The 14,280-nt window shown below is 60.9% G+C and overlaps 1 pseudogene; it reads left to right on the top strand.

The window, feature by feature from the left end:
* Nucleotides 1–998: 998 nt before the first annotated feature.
* LOC101432620 (apoptosis-enhancing nuclease pseudogene) lies at nucleotides 999–8,405 on the top strand (annotated as a pseudogene).
* The last annotated feature ends 5,875 nt before the right edge of the window (nucleotides 8,406–14,280 follow it).

Below are 14,280 nucleotides of genomic sequence, written 5' to 3'. Positions count from 1 at the left end.
CATGTGGTTATTTCCTGTTTAAGGCTCAAGGAGCCGGAGAGCGGGGACCACTCTGGGGTGTCAGCTGTGCCCTTAGTCCCCAGCCGCCCAGCAGGAGAGCAGCAAGTGGAGCAAGCGCGCAGGAAGAAGGGGCGGTTGGGGGAGGAGGGGGAGCCGTGTGTGCGCGTGGGGGCTGCCCGGCCGGCCACGTCCGCACTGTTTGTGGCTAGGGGCTCCTCCCCCCCACCCTTGCTTTTCATCGACCAGCCCCGCCCCGTGGTCTGCGTGGGCTCCAGGGTCAGCACTAACTTTCTGCTCTTCCTGGATCCTGGCCGGAGGCCCCGGTGCTTCGGGCTGGTCCCGAAAGACCCGCGTGCACTGGCGACTGGCTGGCTAGGTTGGCATCTCGGCGCGCACCAGGCCCCCCCGGGGGCGGGCCCTTCCCGCAGGCGCCTGCTCACCCTCCCCGCCTCACTGTCCGGTCTCAGCCCTCGGCCTGTGCCTTCAGCTGCCGCGCAGACCCCGGGCATTCGTGTTTCGTCCCCCTGTGGGAGACCACACGTGCTGGGCTTTCCCGGGCCAGGTTTGAACCCAGCTCCTGCGCTGCTTGTGGGGCCGTTTCACCTGCCCTTCCAGTGTCCTCATGTGGGAAAAGGATGGTTCCCGCCCAGAGCGCAGTCAGGAGGGTGGAAGGAGATTGTGCCCGCGGGGGGTGTCGCCACTGCTAGCGGCCGTTACGCCTTGGGGCTCCTGGGCAGGTCTTCCAGCTGCAGCAGAATCCATTTCGTTCTGCTTGAGGCCTCCCTCTCCCACAGGCTGGCTCATCACCTCACATTACTCTTTCGGCTAGATTTGAGCCCCTCCCTGGTTGATCACTAAGCAGCGGGCCCTAACCTCCTTCAGGTTGCATGTCCCTTGACGTTCTCATCAAAGCTGTGCCCCAGGAAAACAGACAACCATGATGCACCGTGTTTGTTGCAATTCCGGGGGAGGGGAGGCTCCCAGAGCTCCCCACAGCCATGCCCAGCCCGCAGATGAAGTACCCCTGCTTGGAGGAGTTTGGGGTAAAACTAGACCTCATCTGGCATGCTGCAGGCCCCACAGAACCTTTGGGACCAATTAACAGTGGTTCTTGCCCAGCTGGGCTGCTGCTGCGGGCAGTTTCTAGACCAGCAGGCGGCCTGACAGTCAGCGGCAGCTCTGCCCTCTGTACCGCCCTCCCTTTTCCAGAAGCTGCCTGCTCTGGGAGCTCCCCTCCCCCGGCTGCTGTGTCCGCAACCATCGCTGGGCCGGGTCTGCTCACCTCCTGGGCTCCAAGGCCATGCCCTCAAGGCCAGCCTTCCAGTGCAGGAAGAGTCATACCTAACTGCTTCAGTGACGGCTGAGACAGCAAGCCGAGTTCCCTCGTTTTCACCGTCATGTCTTTGACCTTTTATTACAGCAGTTTGCACACAGACACAAAAGTGGAACAGCATAATGAACCTACGTACCCATCACCCAGCTTCTGTAATCATCCAGAGTTTTCCATTCTTGTCAAACCTCATCTTTTTCCTTTTTGCTTTTTACAGTGCCTTGTAATTAGCAGATGCCCAGTGAAGGTTAGATGGATGGATGGATGATGAATGATGATGGATGGATGGATGGATGGATGGATGGATGGATGGATGGATGGATGGATGATGAATGGTGGGTGGATGGAGGATGGAGGATGGATGGTAGGTGAATGGATGGATGGGTGGAGGATGATGAATGGTGGGTGGATGGAGGATGGGTGGTGGATGGGTGGATGGATGGATGGATGATGATGAATGGTGGATGGATGGAGGATGGATGGATGATGAATGATGATGGATGGTGGATGGATGGATGGAAGATGGATGATGATGGGTGGGTGGATGGTGGTTGGATGTGCTAAAATTCCTTCTCCAAGCCTCAATCCACATCATGGAAGGAGAGGGAACCCATGACTCCGTCATGCTGCACTGAGCCCCAAATTCCCCTCACATCCTGCCTGTTACAGGAAACCCCCTCATTGTTTATTTTTCTTCCACTCTTACCCTAGAAACCCTATAAAGGCAGAAGGTGGCTAAAATAGCCTGATTCCTTACTTCCCCAGGAGATAATCAGACTGCCCTTTTCTATGTATGTCAGTTTCATGCAGTGACCACGGCAGAACTGGCATTAAAACCAGACAGTGGAAGCGGATGTAGCTCAATGGTTGAGTGCCTCTTTCCCATGTGTGAGGTCCCAGGTTCAATCCCCAGTACCTCTTTAAATAAAACGAAAAAACCAACCCTCACTGGGGACCAGGTGTAGCTTAGTGGTTGAGCACCTGCTCCCCATGGGCAAGGTTCCGGCTTCTATCCCCGATTCCTCCTAAAAAAATTAAAAGATAAAAACCAGACAACCGCCAGGGCTGGCAGCACCAAAAGGCTACTCAGCAGATCCTGGTGTTCGGAATTGCGTCTGACAGGGAGCCCTGCGCTGCCCCAGGGGCATGAGTAGAAAGTGGCTGCTGAGGACACAGGGTGGCAGCAGGACCCCGTGCAAGCATCCAACCACAGTGTCATCTTGTGTCATCAGCCTCATGACCACACAACCAGGGTAGCAGGGTGACAGTGAAGGTGCAGTGTATGCTGAGTGCCCGGCCCTGGGCTGGTGGCAGCGGGGGCACGAGTCCTGCCTGGATGGCTGGCGGCTCTCCCCGGGGCCTGGCCTCCATGACCCCGCGGTCCCCCGTCCACTCCCGAGCCTCCCCATCCTCGCGGGCAGCTCCACCACCCCCCCATACCTCTGGTTTGAGTCGCGGGTCTCCCCGTCTATGAACAGCCCCCACTCCTGCCCCCTCTTGGGGTTCCACTGCCTGGGGCCCATGGTTCCGACAGAGCCCAGATCCCTCCATCCATCCACGAGGGTGTCGGTCCTGAGCTGAGCTGGGGTCTGGCCCAGGGCTCGGTCCCCAGGGCCCGTGTGCTTCTGAGGGCGGCCTGGCACCTGGGGGCGGGGAGCACGGGCTTTCCTCCTGCCCCAGCTCTGCCACCTCCCAGCTGTGGCCCGAGCAAGCCCCCGACCCGCTCTTCCTTCTCTGTACGTGGGAGTAAGCGCAGCACTGACCTCACGGGTGCCGTGCGCTCAAGGGAGAGACGAGTGGAAAGCGTGCACCCAGTGCCTGGCATAGCGTGCCCCGGTTACATCATCCTCCCACAAGCGTCCTGTAGACCCTCCCTGGGGGCCGCTGCTGTGCTCGCCCGCAGGCAGGGCCCTGGCGTCCGTCTCCCGTGCGAGGGCAGACATGGTGCAGCTTCCACGGTTCTACCAGGTGACAATGAAGTGACACGCCCCCTCGGGAGGAGAAGGGGCAGCAGCTGTGAACGCCCCTGCCGGCCACAGGGCACCCACTCGGGCACCACTCAGCAGGGCCTCGGGCCGCGTGCTGGGGTCCCCCACGGGGCCTCCCTCAGCCTCACTCTCCTGCACCTTCCAAGTCCAGAGCCAGGGAGAGCCGCCCCCGGGAGCGGGCACCCCTGCAGGAGTGGACGCTTCTGCCTTCTTGTTTGTAAGTGGACCAGAAAGGGAAAGAACAGTGACAGTCAACGTTTTTAAGCGTTACCGCCCTCTGGGCTTCAAGAGCAAGTAAAAAGTGTATTTAAGATTTAAATGGATGGGAAGCGGACTCGGCCCAGTGGATAGGGCGTCCGTCTACCACCTGGGAGGTCCGCGTTCAAACCCCGGGCCTCCTTGACCCGTGTGGAGCTGGCCCATGCGCAGTGCTGATGCGCGCAAGGAGTGCCATGCCACGCAGGGGTGTCCCCACGTAGGGGAGCCCCACGTGCAAGGAGTGCACCCTGTAAGGAGAGTTACCCAGTGAGAAAGAAAGTGCAGCCTGCCCAGGAATGGCACCGCCCACACGGAGAGCTGACACAACAAGATGACGCAACAAAAAGAGACACAGATTCCCGGTGCCGCTGACAAGAATACAAGTGGACACAGAAGAACACACAGCGAATGGAGACAGAGAGCAGACATTGGGCGGGGGGGGAGAGAAATAAATAAAAATAAATCTTTTTAAAAAAAAAAAAGATTTAAACAGAGAACGTCTCTTTCTGGCTGTGACTCTGGCTGCTGACTGGCGCTTATGGCATGCGTTGGAATGCGGCGTCCCCTCTGCTCTTCTCAGGTAGAATCCCCCCAGCGTCAGCGTTGTCCACGGGTTAGCAACGGGCTTGAGAAGACCCCAGGACTCGCTCTTGTCTTTTTTTTTTTTTTAAAGATTCATTTTTTATTTATTTCTCTCCCCTTTGCCCCCCCGCCCCAACTGTCTGCTCTCTGTGTTCATTTGCTCTGTGTTCTTTTGTGTCCGCTTATATTCTTGTCAGCAGCACAGGGAATCTGTGTCTCTTTTTGTTGTGTCATCTTGTTGTGTCAGCTCTCCGTGTGTGCGGCGCCACTCCTGGGCAGGCTGCACTTTTATTTTTTCACATGGGGCGGCTCTCCTTATGGGGTTCACTCCTTGTGCGTGGGGCTCCCCTACGTGGGGGACACCCCTGTGTGGCAGGGCACTCCTTGCGTGCATCAGCACTGCGCGTGGGCCAGCTCCACACGGGTCGAGGAGGCCCGGGGTTTGAACCGCGGACCTCCCATGTGGTAGGCGGACACTCTATCCTTTGGGCCAAATCCACTTCCCGCTCTTGTCTTTTTTTTCCTAATCTGCGTTTGCATTTCCATTCCTCAAGGACAGGAGCGAGGAGTCGATTTCTGTTCCCCGAGGTGCTCTCCACACGCGATCATGCATCCCTCCTCCCACACCTGAAGCCAGAGGGAGTCCCCTGACAAATGAGGAAACTGAGTCCCAGGGAGGATGGGGTGGCTAGTAAAGGGCAGAGCTGGGACTTGAACCGAGCCAACGCCCACCCGCCCAAGTGCTCCTCCCACTGTGGTCCACCTGCCTGGCACCGTCCCGGCACCTCTGGGACCGCCGTCAGCAAGGCAGCGGGTCAGAACCAGAACCACGGGCCACGCACGTCCATGCCGGGTTCTGGCAAGCAGGAGGGGCCTCCAAGGCTTATTCCAAAGTTGGCGTCTTGTCCAGAATCCGAGTCTGCCCAGTATTTGTCATTTATACTGGTCAGGACCCTCGGCTGCAGGCCCAGCCCCAGCTCATTCAGGGGCAGACGGAGAGGTCATCGCACCTGAAGTCCAAGGTCAGGGGACAGCCACACCCCAGGGCTGGAGGCAGCTGCCACAGGGGCCTTGGCTCCCTCTTGCCCCCCTGCTGGCCTCTAACCCACTCCCCGGACCACCACCGCCAAGATGCCACTCCTCCTACCCCAGGCCCAGACTTGGCTCTGGTGGGAACAACGACTAGCCTGTTGGGCGATGGGCACGCAGGTCCCAGGATGGCCCAGCTGGAGGTGCAGGTGTGGCACCGCGCCATCTGGTGCGAGCGGAGGAGAAGATGAAATAGCATTGGCCAGCAGGTGAGGTCCAGGATCCCGGTGGGGAAGGCCGGGCAGTGGGTTCCATGGCGTCCACCCCGGCCTGCGCAGCCTCCCGGGTTTGTCTGGACCGGCCCTGCGAGGCGACTAGTCAGCAGGCCGGGTCTGGTGCCACCCGTCCCCTGTCTGCGGCCTGAGGGGGCGGCGCTGTGCAGGGACGCGCCAGGCCAGTGAGCGGCCGATGCCTGCATCCTTCCGCTGGGGGCTGCCCCTGTTGGAAGATCACTTCCCAGGATTGCCTTGCTCAGAGCCGAGAGCCAGCTGGGATGGTCTGCCCAGTGCCTGTGTCCTCCCCTCACCAGCTCGCATGCCAAGGATGTACTTCGGAGAAGGCACAAGAGGAGGAACCGACAGCACTAGTGGGGCATGGCCCGGAAGGCTCTGCTGCAGGAGCAGGGGCTGCTGGGCCCACCCCCAGAGCCAGGCGCCTTCTCACTGCCCACCCCGTCGGAGACTTTGCCGAACACCAAAGCTGCCAGCAGTAGGCGGTGGCGTCCACAGGTGGGGTTTGGCAGTGCCCCTGCAGCAGAGCAGCTGTGGGGTTCCTTGCCCAGCAGGTGTGTCCCTACTGACTGTGAGATGGTGGGCACGGGACCCCACGGGCGGGTGAGCGAGCTGGCCCGCTGCTCATGCTGAGCTACCACGGCCAAGTTCTCCATGACAAGCACATCCGGCCTGAGATGCCCATCGTCGACTACATCACTCGGCAGCACATGCACAAGGCCGCCCCCTTCCAGGTGGCCCAGAAAGAGATCCTTCAGCTCCCGAAGGGCAAGGCGGGGTGGGGGCACGCGCCGCACACTGACTTCTGGGCCCTCAAGTTTGTCCATCCTCGGAGCCAGACCCGGGACACCACTTACGTCCCCAACCTCCCCCGCCAGCCCAGCCTCCCCGCGTGGGCCCGGGTCTCTCTCAAGCACCTGGCCCTGCAGCTGATCCAGGTGGGCCTGCACGGGCGCTCTTCGGGGAAGACGCCACGGCCATGGAGCTCTCCCGGCCGGCGGCGGTGCCGTGGGCACGGAAGGACAGAGCCCGACAGCAGCACGGACGTGGAGCAGCACGTGGAGGCCCGGTCCTGGCCCGAGGACCTGGTGTAGGGCACCCAGAGGAGGGTAGGGGAGACGGGGGCAGGTGGGAGCGGGCAGTCTGTGGGGAGCGGGGCCAAGAGCACTGGGCAGGGAGCCCACCCCTCGGGGCAGGGTTGAGCCGCCCTCCCTCCCCACCGCCCTCTGCCCACGGCACAGCGCCGTCTCCCCAGGGCTGCCGTTGGGCCTCTGTCCCTGCTCCACGCGGCTTTTGCTAGTGGCACTTTGCAGACGTGATGGAAACGGCAGGGGCACTACCTTCCGCGGCCCAGCAGGACTGGGGAGTGTGTCAACAGGCTGTCCCTGGCCCTGCCCCACCCCCTGATCTGCGGCCACCGTGCTGTGCCATCTGAAGGGATCGTGCCCCCCTCCCTGGGGGTGGGGGCGGGCCTGTCAGTGTCCCCGCATTCTAGGAGCGCCCTCGTCTCAGCGACCGCCGCCTACCCCTCCAGGGTCGTTTGTGGGCTCAGGATAAAAGTGCCGTGAAGCGGTGCAGGTCGCCTCCAAGGGCGACATCTCTAACCGCCTCCTCTCTGAACTGGAACGCTGCGTTGAGCGACTGTAGGAACCGCAGGGCCTGTCACCCCCTGCTCAGCTGCGGGGAGCGGCCCAGCCCACGGGCCTCCCCTGGGAGTCGGGCCCCTCGCGTGCTTGTCAGCAGGTCACCGGGCACAACTTGGGAGGAGGGAAAGTAGGTATGTGGGATGAAGACTGGCATATTTTGACCGAAATCAGGAATTCCCCCTGCCCACCCAGCAATGGACTCTTAAGCAGAGTCTGAGAAACAAGCCTGCAGCTTGCACTCAGGGGTCCTGAGCAGAATCACTCGAGGGACCTTTATTTGCCAAGAGCGGGGGGCTCGGGCTAGGGCAGGGCGGTGGCAGCTCTGCAGTGTCCCCACGCTCGGGCTGCTGCCCCTCAAGCACTGTGACCGGCAGTCAAGTGGTCACTGGGGTCTCCTAATTTCTAAAAGTGGTCTCTGCCTGGCTGTCCTCCCCCACCCCTCTTTCCTCGTTTCCTAAGAGGCAGTTCTGGGGTGTTAGGGTAGCAAGAGCTCAAGTCACACAGACCTTGGTTCGAGCCCCAGTTTTGCTGGCCACTTACTAACTTTGAGACCTTACATGCAGGTGTAACTTCACCCTGGGGCCTGTTTCCTCATCTGTAAAATGGGGCTAATGGTAAAACCTACCTCAGGAGGTTGTGAGGATTCGCTGTCACACGCTTAGCCTGGTAGTAGTGAATCTCAGTCAACGTGAGTTGCTGTTTATTCTTTAAGGATTCATTTCTGCCTTTTCAGGTAAAACCTCAAACACTGATCCCTCAGCTTTGGCCTGCATGGAATGTTCTGGACCACAGAGGGGCTGGGGGGATGCGAACACAGCGGTTCTAGCCATGCTCCCCGTCTCTGTTCCCAGTCGGTCATTATGTGTGGCCACCAGGTGCTGCTGGCTCCTCACCAGGGTCCCGCCCCTGTGTTCTGGAGATAAAACGGTCTTTCACCTTAGTCTGAGCAAAGAAGCAGGGGTTGGGGAGGTAGAGACACTCTTGAAATGACGCTCCACTTTTCACTGGAGGGGTCGAAGTAGTCGACTGCCACAGGTGAGCGCTGTCCCCTGGTTTGTGGGTTGAGCTGATAGAGGAAGAAGAAGCGTGACCTCTGGGGAAATGAGCTTTACTGGGTTTTTTAATCAGCGTTTTTGTAATCCAGGGGTTCTTAACCTTTTTTGTTCCATGGACCCCTGACTAAGTCCACACTATACTGTGTACTATTTATATTTAATAAATATATCAGATCTGCACCAATATGTACCCACAAGAATAATATTTTTTTGAATTTCAATTCAAGCTCACAGATTCCTAGTTAGGAACCCCGTTGTAAACCTTTTGTTCTGGAATAAAATTCGATTGGAAAAGTGAAAAAAAAAAATAGCATTGGCCACTGTCCACTCCGAGGCCCGAGGGGAGAGGCCGCAGGTTCCCAGGAGAGGGCGGGGGCCGGCGGCAGTGCCCTGTCCAGCGGGCGCGGCGGCGTCCCGTGGGCCCGTGGCAGAGGCTAGGACCCCCGGCCGCTGCCCCTCTGGCGCGTTGCCGCCAGTCTTCCTGCGGCCCCGGCCCGGGCAGGGGCTCCGTGCAGCCCCCGCGCCTGCTCGTGGGCGTGGACGCACACGCTGAGCTTCGTCCAGGCCCTTCCTGGGGACATGGTCCAGGGCGAAAGGAGACTGGGGGCCGCCTTCAAGTGTTCCAGAGGCCATTCTTGTGGACGGGGATGAGCCCCCTCCGCAGCCCCGTCTCCGCGGCCCCCCAGCGCGGCTCATGGCGCCGCCACTCGGCAGCCCTGGCCAAGGCCCCGCTGACGCCGCGGGCAGCCCTCAACCTGGTCAGGACGGGGACCGCGCTGTGCCCCAAAACAGTGGGCACCCACCACCGACCCTTGCCCTCCCCGCCCTCCTCTCAGCACCTCTCCCTCGCTCTCTCCCCCACACACACTCTCACACATTCTCTCTCATACACACACTCTCACACACACACTCTCCCCCCTCACACATACTCTCTCCCTCTTTCACACACACCCTCTCACACTCCATCTCTCACACACACAGTCTCACACACTCTTTCACACACACTCAGTCTCTCACACTCTGTCTCTCACGCGCCCTCACACACACACTCTCCATCTCTCTCACACACACATATCCTCTATCACACACTTTTGCACTCACACTTTCACACAATCTCACACACTCCCTCACACACTGTCACACACTCTTAAACACACGCACATTCCCACACACTCACAAATTTTCTCACACACGCTTTCTTACACACACACACTATCTCACACACTCCCTCACACACACTCTCTCTCACACACTTTCTCACACACACTTTCTCACACAATTTCACACTTTCTCACACACAGGCACACTATCCCTCACATACACTCTCTTTCTCTCTCACACACACACTCTCTCAGCAGGTGACTCTCCTGGCTGCGAATCCAAAGACCCCTGCCAGGCTTGGTCCCAGGTTTCCATCCTTTCTCCCGGGGGTCTCACCTCCGTCCCATCTCTAACTGCCAACCACACGCCCACGGCAGAGGGGCCACGAACCCCCGTGTGCCCGGGACAGCCCCAGCAGGTGGTTCTAAGCCTGCACTCTCTCCTGAGTGTCCCGGCCTGGGCAGCCAGTCCCGTGGGCCCCAGGCAACGCGCTGCAGACCCTCCGGGCTGAGCCCCCTTGGCATCTCCTGGTCCTCTCTCGGCGGTAGCTGGGGTGCAGCCTGAGGCGGATCCACGTGCGCTCCCTCGAAGCCCCCCTCCTGCAGCGGCCCTTCCCAGGGATGCCCCCTCCCCACCCGGCTCTCCGCACCCCACACCTGTCCCCTGTCCCCTGCCCTGCCCCTAGCTCGAGGCACGTTGCCCCCGCCTGTCCTCCTGCCATCAGCAGCCTCCTAACCGGCTGCCCGGCCTTGGACCGCCTCCATGGCCTCAGCCCTCGAAGCCAGGATCATCCTGGCCAGACGTGGCCCTCAGACCCCGCCGAGACCCCCAATACGGCCCTTCCCCCCAGCCCAGGTCCCCCCAGGCACCGTAACCACAGCTGCCGTTCATTTATTCGGTGGGGTGCACGAGCTCACGGGGACCCCTCAGCCTGCGAGGGACCGTCAGGCCTGGTGGGCCGAGGCAGCGGCGGCTCAGGAGCCGTTCTTAGTGACACTGTGTGTGACCCAACACCTCTCAGGGGCGTCCCCTTAAAAGCAGAAAGGGAAACGGGAGCACCCCGCGTCCTTCCCAGGAGCCACACCTCCCCTGAGCCCGGCCCTCACCTGGGCTGCCGGGCTCAGCATCGTCACCCCTGAAGTCGACCGCCGGCCCCCCAACTCCATCCTGGGGTGTGACAGCAGGGGCCCCAGATGCTGGTCCTGGGGTGCAACGGCAGGTAACCCCCGATTCTGGCCCTGGGTCAATGGCAGGGGTCCCCCAGTGTCGGCCCTGGGGTGCGTCGGCAGGAGCCCTGCCCTCTGAGACCTGCTGCGCCAAAGGCCCCTTGGGTGTGGCTGGAGTGGCTCAGCCCCCGCAGTCCACGCTCGGCCTCAGGCCTCTGCCACCGCACGGAGACCTGTTTGGGTGCGGAAACGGGTTCTCAGGCTGGAGCTGGACGTCTCCCAAGCTTTCTGCTCGGTGCTTTACACGTTCTTAACGTGCCCGTGGCCCCGCGTTGAACCTGAACTCAGGGCCCTGGGCCGCACGCCCCCTTCCTCCTGCAGAGGCACGGGGCTGCGCCCACGGAGCCAGCGCCCGCCACCCTCCCAGCTTGGGCACGGCGTCCCCAGTCAGGCACCGGTGCTGTCTGGCTCTGTCCCTTCCGGGGGCGCGGGGGGCAGTCATGGGCAGGCGTCACCGAGAGCGGCCCCTCTCCAGTCCCCGGGGCGGCCTCGGGTCAGACCAGCCCAAGACTCGAGCGGAACTTTGGGTCCAGGCATGGGGCCCCAGCTGGCCATGTTCCCTCGGCAGCCACCGCTGGCCGCCTTCGCCGTGAGCTAGAACCCACCAGGGACAAAAGCTCCACGTTTCCAGGCAGCACCGTACAACGTGAATGTGCGACAGCACTACCCAGCTCTCCCGGCTTCCACCGATGCCCTCTGGCCAGTCAGGCTCCGCCCTGCCCCCTTCTCTCCCTCAACCCCAGAGATGAATAAACGTTAGGGAGTGTGAGAAGATCAACTAAGCACCAGGCGGACTGTCTCCTTGAGGGTCCAGAGACCCCTCCAGAGACCTTTTATTTTTTTTAGGGATCGAACCCAGGACCTTGTACATGGGAAGCAGGTGATCAACAACTCGAGCTTCATCCGCTCTCCTCCATAGCCTTTTTTTTTTTAAGATTTATTTTTTATTTACTTCTCTCCTATTCCCCACCCTCCCCACCCCACCCTACCCCACCCCAAGTTGGCTGCTCTTTGTATCCATTCTCTGTGTGTTCTTCTCTGTCCACTTGCATTCTCGGTGGCACTGGGAAATTGCATCTCTTTTTTGTTGCATCATCTTGCTGTGTCAACTCTCCATGTGTACAGCGCCACATCTGGGTAGGCTGTATTTTTTTCACGCTGGGTGGCTCTCCTTATGGGGCACACTCCTTGCACGTGGGTCTCCCCTATGCGGGGGACGCCACTGCATGGCACGGCACTCCTTGCACACATCAGCACTGCGCGTGGGCCAGCTCCACACGGGTCAAGGAGGCCCAGGGTTTGAACCCTGGACCTCCCATGTGCTGGGCAGATCCTCTATTAGGTGAGCCACATCCGCTCCCCTCCACAGGCTTTGGAAAGAGTTGGACAAGGATGAACTTTTCCCCTTGGATTACACGAGGTTATTGCTTTGTCAAGGGGCCACACATCTCGCACTGGCGCGGTCTTCGCAGGCGTCTGTCTCCGGACACAAAGCAAACTTCCCCTTGGGCTCTCTACAACCAGGCCCTTCAGGTGTGCGAGGCCCGGACGCAGGCCGGGACCGGAAGGCGAAGCCACGTGAAGGCCTGGGGGCACCTTGGCGGCCGTGCCAAGCTGGGGCCAGAGCCAGTTCCGCGGGCCGGCCAGAGGGCCACGAGTATCTCGTGAGATTTTCATTTAAAAACCTCACTTGCCATTATCTTTAAATGCTGAGAACAACCTCCTCACTCGTATCTGAGATTCTGCCAACTTTGGTTAGGCCTTCGGGATACTCTGCTTCCCTGGGAACACAGACGGGCTGCGGGGGAGCAGGCATGGGTCCCCCCCAAGCCCTGCTCCCCAATTCTTATCGTCTTGGAAGAGCCTGTTGCCAAGGGCTGAGATCTGAGCCCATGACACCCGGACGCCCGCTTCGTTCAGCACCACAGAGGACACCGCTGTCCCCGAGGGCCCTCCTGGCCACTGCCCTCGGCTGGGGGAGGGCCTCCGGACCCCCAGCTCCTTCTGGCCCCAAGTCCTCCCTGGGCCCCGGCCCCGCCTGCCCCTGCCGGCGGCAGCTCCCACCAGCCTTCACGGCTGCCTTCGAGGGCGCGAAGCAGAAGCGTTTCCTGGCAGCTCAGCTTGGGGGCCTGGGCAGGGCCAGGGGTGGGATCCGAGGGACAGAGGCGCCCCCGTGCTCTGGAATGCATCTGTGGGTTTGCAGGACCCTCTACAGCGTGGGCCCGGCAGACCCTTCCAGCCGCCCCCCTGCAGCGGGTTCGCTGTCAGCTGCTTTGCTGGAGGGTGGCGGCCGTGTGTCCCAAGGTCGTGCTTGCTTTCAGCCACTGCGCGGCCACCCCGGGCGCAGGGTACAGCCCCGGTGTCGGCTGAGGGACGGGAGGCTGTGGCAGGCGGGCGAGGACCGGGCTGAGCTGGCCACCCCAGGGGGCACAGAAGGCGGGCGTGGCCCTCGGCAGCACAGCTCTGTGGGTGGGCGGCCCTTCCAGACGCCCACCTGATCGGTGACCCAATGACGGTGGCTGGGGCCCTGCCCCTTGAGGAGGGGCCTCCTGGAGCCCCCCACAGGCAGTGGCCTCCTGCCCTCTCGCCCGTGAAGGAAGGTGCTTGGTGGGCACAGCTCACGTTCACTTTTCTAAGGTTTGCCAGTGCAGAAATCTGGGCTCAAAAGCACTGTCGAGGAGAATCCCCACCCTTGGGGGGCTCTGGGTCAGGTGCAGTGTCCTGACCAGGTGCTGGGGGAGTCCCGCTGGAGGCCAGGGATGCAGTGACAAAGGGCGGGAGGCTGGCCCCAGCGCCCCTGCCCACAGAACCCTAAGGACACTGAGCATGTCGGGCCATGCCTCAGTTTCCCCCTCTACAACAGGGCTCCCAGCTGCTCTCCCCACCTCGAGGGCACACTCTGGGCAGGTGCCCTCCCAGGTGGGATGGCGTGAGTTGCGCCCCAGGCATGCAGATGCTGGCTCTTCCCAGTGGCAGCGGCCTGAGCCCTGGAGCCCGGTGTGCCCAGAGGCCCCTTCCTTTTCACTGCCTTTTATATATCTATGTAGTGGTATCGGATACATGGCACAACATTTCCCATTTTAACCACCTTCACGTGTACAATTCAGTGGTGCTAATTACAGTCAGTGCTGTGCTACCGTCACCACTACCCGTTACCCAAACTGTCCCATCGCCCCAAAGAGAAGCTCAGCAGCCCTTTGGCACTAATTCCCCTGCGCCCTCCCCAGCCACCCCTGATCTCCTGTCTCTGGGAATTTGCAGATTCTAGTTATTTCAGTGAGATCATTCAATGTTTGTCCTTTCCTGTCCGGCTTACTTCACTCTACGTTAAGCTGTCAAGGGCCAAGCCTGCCGTCACACGTATCAGAGCTCCCGTTAGGGCAGCTGACAGTATTCCATCGCACGTCTCCTCCACGGGCCTGTCCATCTGTCTGCTGATGGACACTCGCCTTTTACCCTGTGGATAATGTCGCTGTGGACGCTGGCTACAGACATCCCAGCCCCTGCTCTCAGTTCTTTGGGTAGAGCCCCGGCGGCGGGACGGCCACACCCTGTGATAATTCAGGTACTTCAGGTTCAGCGACCTGCCAGGGGCCACCCAGCGAGCGGGTCGCTGCACCCGGCTCTGTGCTAGCCTCCTGGCTCCCCGCCCCTGCCGCAAGTCCCTCTCTCCCTCCCAGTTCGACCTTCTCCCTGCTGACTTCTGCACCCCCGGGCTCGCCTGGCACCCAGCACAGCCTGCACTGCAGGTGCAGACACCAGCCTCTCAGGTGGG

The sequence above is a fragment of the Dasypus novemcinctus genome, chromosome 18 (assembly GCF_030445035.2).
Source record: "Dasypus novemcinctus isolate mDasNov1 chromosome 18, mDasNov1.1.hap2, whole genome shotgun sequence".
Lineage (NCBI taxonomy): Eukaryota > Metazoa > Chordata > Mammalia > Cingulata > Dasypodidae > Dasypus > Dasypus novemcinctus.
This window is presented reverse-complemented; position numbering and strand designations above follow the sequence as displayed.